A 13,049-nucleotide genomic window follows, 5' to 3' on the forward strand; every position below is an offset into this window, starting at 1 on the left:
ATCATCCAACTGCACCTGCACCAAGACAGTCCTAAGCTGCACCTCGTCTTCCTCCTCCACCGCTGAGGCAGCCTCTTCGAGATGTACCATCAAGCTCCTGCTCCCAATCCCAATGATGGTATGTGCTTCAGATGTGGCCACCCAGGCCACCTTGCTAAAGAGTGCAATCAAAAAAAGAGCCAGTTGGATCTGCCTTCAACTGGCCATAACAATCAGCCCCATAACAACAATGCCAGACCATATGGTCGTGGTCAGGCTAATCATGTTGATCTGAATGAAGCTCAAGATCAGCCTGCCACTGTGATGGGTACTCTTCACGTTAATTCAGTACCGGCTTCTGTTTTATTCGATTCAGGAGCCTCGCATTCATTCATGTTAGAAAATTTTGCATACGCACACGACATTCGATGCGAGCCCATGAACACTCCGATAGTGGTACGCACCCCTGCGGGTCAGTGTCGAACTACCATGATTGGTCGCGACGTCCCCGTTGAAATTGAAGGGTTGGAATTTCATGTTTCTCCCATTATTCTGGAGTCTTCCAATATTGACCTCATTCTGGGAATGGAATGGTCGCAAGTGCATACTGCCTCTATCGTTTGCGCCACCAAGGTCGTTCACCTCCTACATCCTTCCAATGAGATAGTAACCTACCATGCTCAGCTTGTTCAAAACGCTAAAGCACGACTTTATGCTTTGAATGCGTTGAACGAAGCACCTCTTGAGGGAATTGAAAAGATTCCAGTCGTTCACGACTTCCAAGATGTTTTTCCCGAAGAACTTCTAGGAATACCCCCTGCCCGGGCCGTCGAGTTCGTCATCGACTTGAAACCAGGCACCATTCCTATTGCAAAACGACCCTACATGATGCCACCTCATGAACTCCTTGAACTTAAGGAGGAAATCGACAAATCTCTACGCAAGGGTTTCATTCGTCCAAGTTCCTCTGCTTGGGGAGCACCTTCTCTCTTTGTTAAGAAGAAGGACGAAACGAACCGTTTGGTCCAAGACTACCGTCCTATCAACCAAGCTCCAATTCAGAACAAATATCCCCTTCCTCGGATCAATGATCTGTATGATCAACTTGCTGGTTCATTGATATTATCTAAACTCGACTTGAGGTTGGGTTACCACCAGATTCGTGTTCATGAAGAGGATATTCCAAAGACCGCCTTCGTCACCCGTTATGGTTCTTACAAGTACACCGTCATATCTTTCGGCTTGACCAATGCTCCAGCCACATTCTCGCGTCTGATGAACTATATATTCATGGATTACCTCGACAAGTTTGTCGTAGTCTATCTGGATGATATCCTGGTATATTCGAAGAATAAAGAAGAACATGCTGAACATCTTCGTCTTGTTCTGGAAAAGCTTCGAGAGCATCAACTTTATGCCAAGTATTCCAAGTGTGAATTCTGGTTGCCCGAAGTCACCTACCTTGGTCATGTCATCTCCAAGGATGGTATTGCCATCAACCCAGAGCGCGTTCAGGCTATTCTTGACTGGACCCCTCCGAAGACTGTCAAGCGAGTCAGAAGCTTTCTTGGACTAGCCAGCTATATTGTCGCCGCTTTGTTGAGAATTTCTCCAAGATCGCCAAGCCACTGACTAATCTGCTTCACAAAGGCATTAAGTTCGACTGGACAGACAAATGTCAGGAAAGTTTCCAGGCACTCAAGGACAAGCTGACTTCTGCCCCAGTGCTTGCTCCTCCTGATTCTCGCAAGGACTTCATCATCTATTGTGACGCTTCACGTCAAGGATTAGGCTGTGTTCTAATGCAAGAGCGCAGGGTGATTGCTTACGCTTCCCTTCAAGTGCGTCCTCACGAGGAAAGCTACCCGGTTCATGACCTCGAGCTTGCAGCGGTTATCTTTGCACTGAAGCTATGGCGATAGTACCTTCTCGGTAATCGTTGCGAGATCTTCACTGATCATCAGAGTCTGAAGTACCTGTTTACTCAACCAGATCTGAACCTCCGTAAGCAGCGATGGATGGAAGCTATTGCTGACTATAACTGCGGTATATCTTATAGCCCTGGCAAGGCTAATGTAATGGCCGATGCCCTGAGCCGTAAGTCTTATTGCAATAATCACCAGGTCTACAAAGCTCAACCCCGCCTTTATGAAGAGCTATGCAAGCTGAATCTTCAACTAGTTCCACAGGGTTCTCTGAATAACCTTGTCTTGGAACCAACTCTGCTGAAAGCAATTAAGTCTGCTCAAGCCAAAGATGCTCATGTTGATTTGATGAAAAAGGATCTTGCCTTAGAGAAATCCAGGGATTTCTCATTTGGTGAAGATGGAACCTTATACTTCAGAGATCGCATTGTAGTACCCCGGTTCGAGCTTATGACAGAGAAGGTGATGAAAGAAGCGCATGACACCCCTCTCTCTATTCATCCAGGAAGTACCAAGATGTATCTAGACATCCGTAAAGTACTGGTGGTCTAATATGAAGCAAGACATTGCTTGATATATTGAAGAATGTGACGTTTGTCGTCGCGTCAAACCAGAACATCAGAAACCGGCTGGACTTCAACAACCGCTTTCGATTCCTGAATGGAAGTGGGATAAGATCCAAATGGACTTCGTCACTGGTCTTCCTAAGTCTCAGAAAGGTAACGATGCTATCTTTGTCATCATCGACCAATTCTCAAAGGTTGCTCACTTTCTGCCAGTCAAGGAGACTATCACTGCTAGTTAATTAGCAAACTTGTATATCTCCCGAATTGTGTCACTCCACGGCATTCCGAAGGAGATCAGTTCAGACCGCGGCAGTATTTTCACTTCTAAGTTCTGGGCTAGTTTCCAAGAGGCAATGGGAACTCATATTACCTGGAGCACTGCTTATCATCCCCAATCCCAAGGCCAAGTCGAGCGAGTCAATCAAATTCTTGAAGACATGCTTCGAGCTTGTGTTATTTCTTTCGACAAGAAGTGGGAGGAATCTCTCCCTTATGCGGAGTTCTCTTATAACAACAGCTACCAAGCCAGCTTGAAAATGGCACTCTTCGAAGTGCTTTATGGACGTAAGTGCCGAACCCCTTTGAATTGGTCAGAAACTGGGGAACGGACGCTCATTGGTCCAGACATTATTCAAAAAGCTGAAGAGCAGGTTCGCATTGTCCAGGATAATCTCAAGGTGGCCCAGTCCCGCCAGAAGAGCAACTATGACCGGAAACACTGGGGTTCAACTTATCAACCTGGTGAACAAGCTTATCTGCGTGTCACTCCTTTGAGAGGCACTCATTGGTTCGGAGTCAAGGGCAAGTTAGCTCCTCGCTACATTGGTCCCTTCCATATTCTCGCCCGTCGTGGACTGGTGGCTTATCAACTAGAGTTGCCACCTCAGTTCTCTCACGTTCATGACGTCTTCCATGTGTCGCAACTTCGACGATGCTTCAAGGATCGGAGCGTGAAGTGGACCCGGAATTGATTGAAGTTCAAGATGATCTCACTTACAAAGAGCATCCTATCCGCATTCTTGAAGAAGCTGAACTTCGAACCCGCCAGAAGTTTACCAAGTTCCTCAAGGTGCAATGGTCGAATCATACTAAAGATGAAGCCACTTGGGAACGCGAAGATAACCTCTGGGCTGAATACCCCGACCTGTTCCCTTCTACCTCTTAATTCTCGGGACGAGAATTTCTTTTAGAGGAGGAGAATTGTAACACCCCGGTGTAATGATGCTACAGTAACCCTTGGGGTTAAGCTAATCATTTTGCTAAACAAGTGTTCGATCATCATTGTCTCCTCTCTCTTTTAAATTCAAGTTGAATTCAATTTAAAATTATGAGTGAAATTCAAAATGCTCAGACATGAACAAAAAAATGTTCATCATGTGCCAAATAATCCACAACTAATATTGGTGGTGAACCAACATTTTTGCAAAAGGTTTAAGTGGCCTAAACTACTTAAAGCAGTGACCTAAGCAATAAATTAAATGCCCTTTTTAATTTATAAAATTGTCGGCTATTCCAAAAGCCTCACACCATTTTTGTGGCAGTGCAATATACTTCTTTGAAATTATTTTGGCCAATGGCATAATTTTGCAAAGTCCTAATGACAAAAAGGAAAAGGCAAAATGCTGCTGGAAAATAAAAAAACGAAAAAAGAAGGAAAAGGAGAAGTAGAGGGGAGAGAGAGAGAGGCCCTCTGCCTCACTCAGGCTTCGGCCCACCCGAGCCAGCTGGCCCAACAGGCCGGCCCATACCCCCTGGGCCGTCGCTCTCCCCCTTCCCCTGTTCAACCGACCGAGGGCGCGGGTCGCCGCCGGACCACCTCGCTGTCGACGGGAGGGGACAAGGCCGCCCCGACGCCTCGGCCCCCTCGCCTCCCACTCGCCCACTTTCCCTCTCTCTCTCTCTCTCTCTCTCTCTCTCTCTCTCGTCCACGCGCTCGCTCTGCCCCTCCTCTCCTCCAGATCCGCGGCCCGAGCGCAGTTGCCGCCGCCCTCCGTCGTTGTCGCGGCCACCGGCGGCCCCGCGCCCGCTGACCTTGACGGTGAGCTCTGTCGTCGTCCTCTCCATCGACCGGTGGCCTTAGCTGGAGTTGGGGAGCACCGAAGTGCCGGATCCCTTTCGTCCACGTCTCCGGTCATCGCCGCCCTTATTCGTCTCCGGCGCCGTCTCTACTGCTACTAAGCCTCCGAGGGCCACCGTGCATGCCGCAAGGTGAGCCCCTTTTCCTACCCCCTCTCTTTTGCTCCCGTCCGTGCCCAGAACGGCTGGACCCGCCATGGACGAGCCGAGCTCCGTAGACGAGCTTGTTGCCGTTGTTGTGACCGTCGACACGCTCGCCTGAGCTCACAGTTGTGCTCCTGGGGTTCCCAGGAGCCCAACGCGCACGCGCATGCTCCCTCTCGTGCCTCCTAGCGCCGTCCCCGATGTGCTCCGGAATGCATCGCCGCGGAGCTCGCCGCCAGCGAGGCTCCGGTTACCTTTTGGTCACGGGCTCAAGCCCATTGGACTCGCTGCACCACGGGGATCCTCCCCAGCCTTTCCTTTCTTTCCGTAGCACGCTGCTTCGCCTTCGCCATCACACGCCCGAAGCTTGTCGCCGCCTTTCTCGTCGCCGGCGATGCTCCGATCATCCCCGACGCCATCGTGTGCGCGGTGCCGGGCCACGCCCTTAGGTCCAAGCCGCAGGTCCGGAGGCCCCCTGTAGCGCGGCCCCGGCCAACACCGGCGAGGCACCGCCATCGCCTTGGTCGCCGGAGCCCTCCCCGGCACAGCCGCGAACATGGATGTGTGGGCCCCATCACCTGAGTCACTGATGCAGGGCCCAGCGGGTCCCAGTTGACTGGGTTGACCTAGTCAACTGCTAACTGGGCAGCCCAGAGACGCTGACATACGGGCCCCACCACGTAATTAGTTTAATCAACGTTTTATTAATTAAAACCTAATTAGTTGCATTTTAGAGACTGACATGTGGGGCCCAACTGCTAACTAACACCTGTTCAATTAAAATAACCCCACTGTTAGCCCTCTCTCTATGACATGTGGGACCCACTGGTCAGTTTGACCAGTCAGCGGGTCTGTTGACCTGCTGATGTCATGCTGACACTCTATTGGCGTCATAATTCATTTCTATTAATTTAGATAATTCTAGGTTTTTGTTTAAACTTTGAAAATTAATAGAAATTAAACCGTAGCTCAGATGAAAATGTTTTCTATATGAAAGTTGCTCAGAAAAATCCAACGAATCCGAATACGCGCTCCGTTCATCCGTCACATGCCCCTAGCATGCTGAACATGGGACATTCCCCCTCCGGTCATCTGTCTGACACAGGTCCGGAACCGGGAAAACATTCCCAGTTGATTCCCCCCTTCACCTTTATCGTGTAGCCATACGTTAGGTCACCCCCGGTACAACATTTTTCCATGTTCTGCTTTGTGATGCTATGTTTGCCTTATATTTACTGTTTCTTCCCCCTGTTCTCTCCGGTAGACCCCAAGACCGATGCTGCCCCTGTGATCGACTACGTCGACGATGACCCCACCTTGCCAGAGCAACCAGGCAAGCCCCCCCTTTGATCATCCCGATATCGCCCATTCCATTCTCTCATGCTTGCATTAGATGTTGCTACTGTTATTGTTTGCTCCTATTCTGCTGCATAGCCTATTTATTGTAACCTGCTATTGTTACCTACCTGCTTATCCTAAACTGCTTAGTATAGGTTGGTTAGTGATCCATCAGTGACCCCCACCTTGTCCTTGTTGCCCCTGCTTCATCATTGAAGACCCGATCAACGGGATCGAAGACCAGGACCCGACACCTCACGTCACATCACGCCCCTTCGTTGCTCGACTCTGCAGAGTTACTATTGAGTGCCGAGGGTGAGACCTCTACAACACTTCTGATGTTAACCCTGTAGTGTAGCTATTCGGTCGTGGTCATCGAGGGTGATTCCGCCTTAACCACTTCCGATACGACTCTGTCATGCAACCCCTCAAGTGTGAACCTCGGGGGTGATTCCTCTTACGTTCACCTTGATGATTACATCGAGTGGAATTCACCGAGGGTGATTACTCAGGTTTTCCCCTTGATGTTTAGACACACAGTTACTATGATTACTATGAATTTACTCTGAACCGTGTTACTAAAGACGGGTCGACCCTGAGGGGTACCCGCGCGAGCATAATTGCGAGTGATGAGGAGTCGGGTTGACCTGGAAGGTGCCCGTGAGATAATTACAAGGCGTGGCCGGGCATTCTTAGCTCTTGCCGCAAGTCCTCGAGACGGGGCAACGGGGTCATATCTTTCGTGAGTCTTTGCTTGTTACCGCGCGTTCCTAATCCACTATGATTTGGATATTTGATCCCAGGGGCCTCTGGCCTGATAGCACTAACCATACGTGGGCATAGTATGGGCGTTCTGCATCGTATACATCAGCCGAAGTTTAATAGACGTCAGCGACTGAGCGGCGCGCGCCGGGTTGGACTAGTAAGCTCCTGACTTTTTAGGGAGGTAGCTAGGTCTGCTCACCGGCCGCCCACGCAACGTGCAGGAGTTCTCAGGGCGATGGCCCATGACCCCTGGGGGCATAGGTTTAGTCTGGCGTGCTGGCCTCTCTATTAAGCCTAGGTCGGGTTGCGTCGTATTGTTTGGCCGAGGCCGGGCATGACCCAGGAAAGTGTGTCCGGCCGGAGTTAATCGAGCGTGGTGGGTAAGTTGGTGCAGCCCTGCAGGGAAGAAAACATCTATTGATAGCCTGTCCTACGGTAACGGACACTTGGAGTTGTATCCCGATCGATACAACTAGAACTGGATACTAGTGATGAGTAATGGATTGTGATGATAACTGGATAGTATGGCTCTGGGATTTCTTTCTCGCTGGGAGTCGAGAATGGATCTCCGGCCGAGGTTGATAACACCACTTCTACTTTACTCTATGCTACTCTTATCTCTTCCGATGTTGCAACAGGCTTGAAGATGCTGAAGATGCTAGTCTTCGATAGGACTAGGCCTTCTCTCTATTCTGGCATTTCTGCAGCCCAGTCCACATATACAGCCTTCCTTGGATAATGTTGCATATGTAGCGTAGATCCTTGCTTGCGAGTACTTTGGATGAGTACTCACGGTTGCTTTGCTTCCCTTTTTCCACCTCTTTCCATTCTTCTCGGATGCTGCAACCAGATGGTGGAGCCCAGGAGCCAGACGACACCACCAACGACTGCTACTACCCCGAGGGTGCCTACTACCACATGACGGACGCCGACGACCAGGAGTAGTTAGGAGGCTCCCAGGCAGGAGGCCTTGCCTTTTTGATCGATGTTGCTTTTGTGCTAGCCTTCTTAAGGCAAACTTGTCTAACTTATGTGTGTACTCAGATATTGTTGCTTCCGCTGACTCTTGTGTTTTCGAGCTTATGTATTAGAGCCCTCGAGGCCCCTGGCATGTAACATAAAGCTTGTATTATTTTATTTTTGTGTCTAGAGTTGTGTTGTGATATCTTCCCGTAAGTCCTTGATCTTGATCGTACACATTTGTGTGTATGATTAGTGTACGATTGAATCGAGGGCGTCACACAAGGCAGGGCCGCGTGCCACCTCCCCCTCTAGTCCGAATTGGACAAGGAGGGGGGGGGGCGGTGCCCCCCTTTCCCTCAACCCTCTCCCCTCCTGCCCCCTTCTCCTACTCCTACTAGGAAAGGAGGAGTCCTACTTCTGGTGGGAGTAGGACCCCCCCCTTGGCGCGCCCTCCTCCTGGCCGGCCGCCTCCCCCTAGCTCCTTTATATATGGGGGCGGGGGGGGCACCCCAAGACACACAACTTGATCATTGATCTTTAGCCGTGTGCGTTGCCCCCTCCACCATAATCCACCTCGGTCATATCGTAGCAATGCTTAGGCAAAGCCCTGCGTCGGTAGCTTCATCAACACTGTCATCATGCCGTCGTGCTTACGGAAGCTCTACTGGATCGTGAGTATGTGGGACGTCACCGAGCTGAACGTGTGCAGATCGCGAAGGTTCCGTAAGTTCGGTACTTGGATCGGTCGAACGTGAAGACGCACGACTACATCAACCGCGTTGTCATAATGCTTCCTCTTAAGGTCTACGAGGGTACGTGGACGACACTCTCCCCTCTCGTTGCTATGCATCACCATGATCTTGCTTGTGCGTACGATTTTTTTTGAAATTACTATGTTTCCCAACAGTGTCATCCGAGCCAGGTTTATGCGTAGATGTTCTATGCACGAGTAGAACACAAGTGAGTTGTGGGCCATATAAGTCATACTACTTACCAGCATGTCATACTTTGGTTCGGCGGTATTGTTGGATGAAGCGGCCCAGAGCGACATTACGCGTACGCTTACGCGAGACTGGTTCTACCGACGTGCTTTGCACATAGGTGGCTAGTGGGTATCAATTTCTCCAACTTTAGTTGAACCGAGTGTGGCTACGCCCGGTCCTTGAGAAGGTTAAAACAACACTAACTTGATGAAATATCGTTGTGGTTTTGATGCGTAGGTAAGAACGGTTCTTGCTCAGCCCGTAGCAGCCACGTAAAACTTGCAACAACAAAGTAGAGGACGTCTAACTTGTTTTTGCAGGGCATGTTGTCATATGATATGGTCAAGACATGATGCAAAATTTTATTGTATGAGATGATCATGTCTTGTAACAGAGTTATCGGCAACTGGCAGGAGCCATATGGTTGTCGCTTTATTGTATGCAATGCAATCGCCCTGTAATTGCTTTACTTTATCACTAAGCGGTAGCAATAGTCGTAGAAGCAATAGTTGGCGAGACAACAACGATGCTACGATGGAGATCAAGGTGTCGCCCCGGTGATGATGGTGATCATGACGGTGCTTTGGAGATGGAGATCAAAGGCACAAGTTGATGATGGCCATATCATATCACTTATATTGATTGGATGTGATGGTTATATTTTATGCATCTTATTCTGCTTTGATCGACGGTATCATTATAAGATGATCTCTCACTAAATTTCAAGGTATAAGTGTTCTCCCTGAGTATGCACCGTTGCGAAAGTTCTTCGTGCCGAGACACCATGTGATGATCGGGTGTGATAAGCTCTACGTTCAAATACAATGGGTGTAAGACAGTTTTGCACACGCAGAATACTCAGGTTAGACTTGACGAGGCTAGCGTATGCAGATATGGCCTCGGAACACTGAGACCGAAAGGTCGAGCGTGAATCATATAGTAGATATGATCAACATAGTGATGTTCACCATTGAAAACTACTCCATTTCACGTGATGATTGGACATGGTTTAGTTGATTTGGATCACGTGATCACTTAGATGATTAGAGGGATGTCTATCTAAGTGGGAGTTCTTAAGTAATATGATTAATTGAACTTTAATTTATCATGAACTTAGTACCTCATAGTATTTTTTGCTTGTCTATGTTGTTGTAGATAGATGGCCCGTGTTGTCGTTCCATTGAATTTTAATGCGTTTCTTGAGTAAGCAAAGTTGAAAGATGATGGTAGCAATTACACGGACTGGGTCCGTAACTTGAGGATTATCCTCATTGTTGCATAGAAGAATTACGTCCTGGAAGCACCGCTGGGTGCCAGGCCTGCTGCAGATGCAACTGCAGACATTGTGAACGTCTGGCAGAGCAAAGAAGATGACTTCTCGATAGTTCAGTGTGCCATGCTTTACGGCTTAGAACTGGGACTTCAACGACGTTTTGAACGTCATGGAGCATATGAGATGTTCTAGGAGTTGAAGTTAATATTTCAAGCAAATGCTCAAATTGAGAGATATGAAGACTCCAATAAGTTCTATAGCTGCAAGATGGAGGAGAATAGTTTTGTCAGTGAACATATACTCAAAATGTCTGGGTATAATAATCACTTGATTGAACTGGGAGTTAATCTTCCTGATGATAGTGTCATTGACAGAATTCTTCAATGACTGCCACCAAGCTACAAGAGCTTCATGATGAACTATAATATGCAAGGGATGGAAAAGACTATTCCTGAGCTCTTCGTGATGCTAAAGGCTGCGGAGGTAGAAATCAAGAAGGAGCATCAAGTGTTGATGGTCAACAAGACCACCGGGTTTAAGAAAAAGGGTAAAGGGAAGAAGAAGGGGAACTTCAAGAAGAACGACAAACAAGGTGCCGCTCAGGAGAAGAAACCCAAGTCTAGACCTAAACCTGAGTCTGAGTGCTTCTACTGCAAACAGACTGGTCACTGGAAGCGGAACTGCCCCAAGTATTTGGCGGATAAGAAGGATGGCAAGGGGAACAAAGGTATATGTGATATACATGTTATTGATGTGTACCTTACTAATGCTCGCAGTATCATCACCTGGGTATTTGATACTGGTTCTGTTGCTAATATTTGCAACTCAAAACAGGGACTACGGATTAAGCGAAGATTGGCTAAGGACGAGGTGATGATGCACGTGGGAAATGGTTCCAAAGTCGATGTGATCGCGGTCGGCACGCTACCTCTACATCTACCTTCGGGATTAGTTTTAGACCTGAATAATTGTTATTTGGTGCCAGCGTTGAGCATGAACATTATATCTGGATCTTGTTTGATGCGAGACGATTATTCATTTAAATGAGAGAATAATGGTTATTCTATTTATATGAGTAATATCTTTTATGGTCATGCACCCTTGAAGAGTGGTCTATTTATATTAAATCTCGATAGTAGTGATACACATATTCATAATATTGAAACCAAAAGATGCAGAGTTGATAATGATAGTGCAACTTATTTATGGCACTATCGTTTAGGTCATATTGGTGTAAAGTGCATGAAGAAACTCCATACTGATGGACTTTTGGAATCACTTGATAATGAATCACTTGGTACTTGCGAACCATGCCTCATGGGCAAGATGACTAAAACTCCGTTCTCTAGAACAATGGAGCGAGCTAATGACTTATTGGAAATAATACATACCGATGTATGCAGTCCGATGAGTATTGAGGACGCGGCGGGTATCATTATTTTCTCACCTTCACAGATGATCTGAGAAGATATGGGTATATCTACTTAATGAAACATAAGTCTTAAACATTTGAAAGTTCAAAGAATTTCAGAGTGAAGTGGAAAATCATCGTAACAAGAAAATAAAGTTTCTATGATCTGATCGTGGAGGAGAATATTTGAGTTACGAGTTTGGTCTTCATTTGAAACAATGCGGAATAGTTTCGCAACTCACGCCGCCCGGAACACCACAGCGTAATGGTGTGTCTGAACATTGTAATTGTACTTTACTAGATATGGTGCGATCTATGATATCTCTTATCGATTTAACGCTATCTTTTTGGGGTTATGCTTTAGAGACGGTTGCATTCACGTTAAATAGGGCACCATCAAAATCCGCTGAGACGACGCCTTATGAACTGTGGTTTGGCAAGAAACCAAAGTTGTCATTTCTTAAAGTTTGGGGCTGCGATGCTTATGTGAAAAAGCTTCAACCTGATAAGCTTGAACCCAAATCGGAGAAATGTGTCTTCATAGGATACCCAAAGGAGACTGTTGGGTACACCTTCTATCACAGATCCGAAGGCAAGACATTTGTTGCTAAATTTGGATCCTTTCTAGAGAAGGAGTTTCTCTCGAAAGAAGTGAGTGGGAGGAAAGTAGAACTTGATGAGGTAACTGTACCTGCTCCCTTATTGAAAAGTAGTTCATCACAGAAACCGGTTTCTATGACGCCTACACCAATTAGTGAGGAAGCTAATGATATTGATCATGAAACTTCAGATCAAGTTACTACCGAACCTCGTAGGTCAACCAGAGTAAGATCCGCACCAGAGTGGTATGATAATACTATTCTGGAGGTCATGTTACTTGACCATGGCGAACCTACGAACTATGAGGAAGCGATGATGAGCCCAGATTCCGCAAAATGGCTTGAGGCCATGAAATCTAAGGTGGGATCTATGTATGAGAACAAAGTGTGGACTTTGGTTGACTTTCCCGATGATCGGCAAGCCATCGAGAATAAATGGATCTTGAAGAAGAAGACTGATGCTGACGGTAATGTTACTGTATACAAATCTCGACTTGTTGTGAAAGGTTTTCGACAAGTTCAAGGGATTGACTACGATGAGACTTTCTCACCCGTAGTGATGCTTAAGTCTGTCCGAATCATGTTAGCAATTGCCGCATTTTATGATTATGAAATTTGGCAAATGGATGTCAAAACTGCATTCCTGAATGGATTTCTGGAAGAAGAGTTGTATATGATGCAACCAGAAGGTTTTGTTGATCCGGAAGGTGCTAACAAAGTGTGCAAGCTCCAGCGATCCATTTATGGACTGGTGCAAGCCTCTCGGAGTTGGAATAAACGTTTTGATAGTGTGATCAAAGCATATGGTTTTATACAGACTTTTGGAGAAGCATGTATTTACAAGAAAGTGAGTGGGAGCTCTGTAGCATTTCTAATATTATATGTTGATGCCATATTGTTGATTGGAAATGATATAGAATTTCTGGATAGCATAGAGGGATACTTGAATAAGAGTTTTTCCATGAAAGACCTCGGTGAAGCTGCTTACATATTGGGCATCAAGATCTATAGAGATATATCAAGACGC

This window comes from Triticum dicoccoides, chromosome 5B (assembly GCF_002162155.2).
Source record: "Triticum dicoccoides isolate Atlit2015 ecotype Zavitan chromosome 5B, WEW_v2.0, whole genome shotgun sequence".
Lineage (NCBI taxonomy): Eukaryota > Viridiplantae > Streptophyta > Magnoliopsida > Poales > Poaceae > Triticum > Triticum dicoccoides.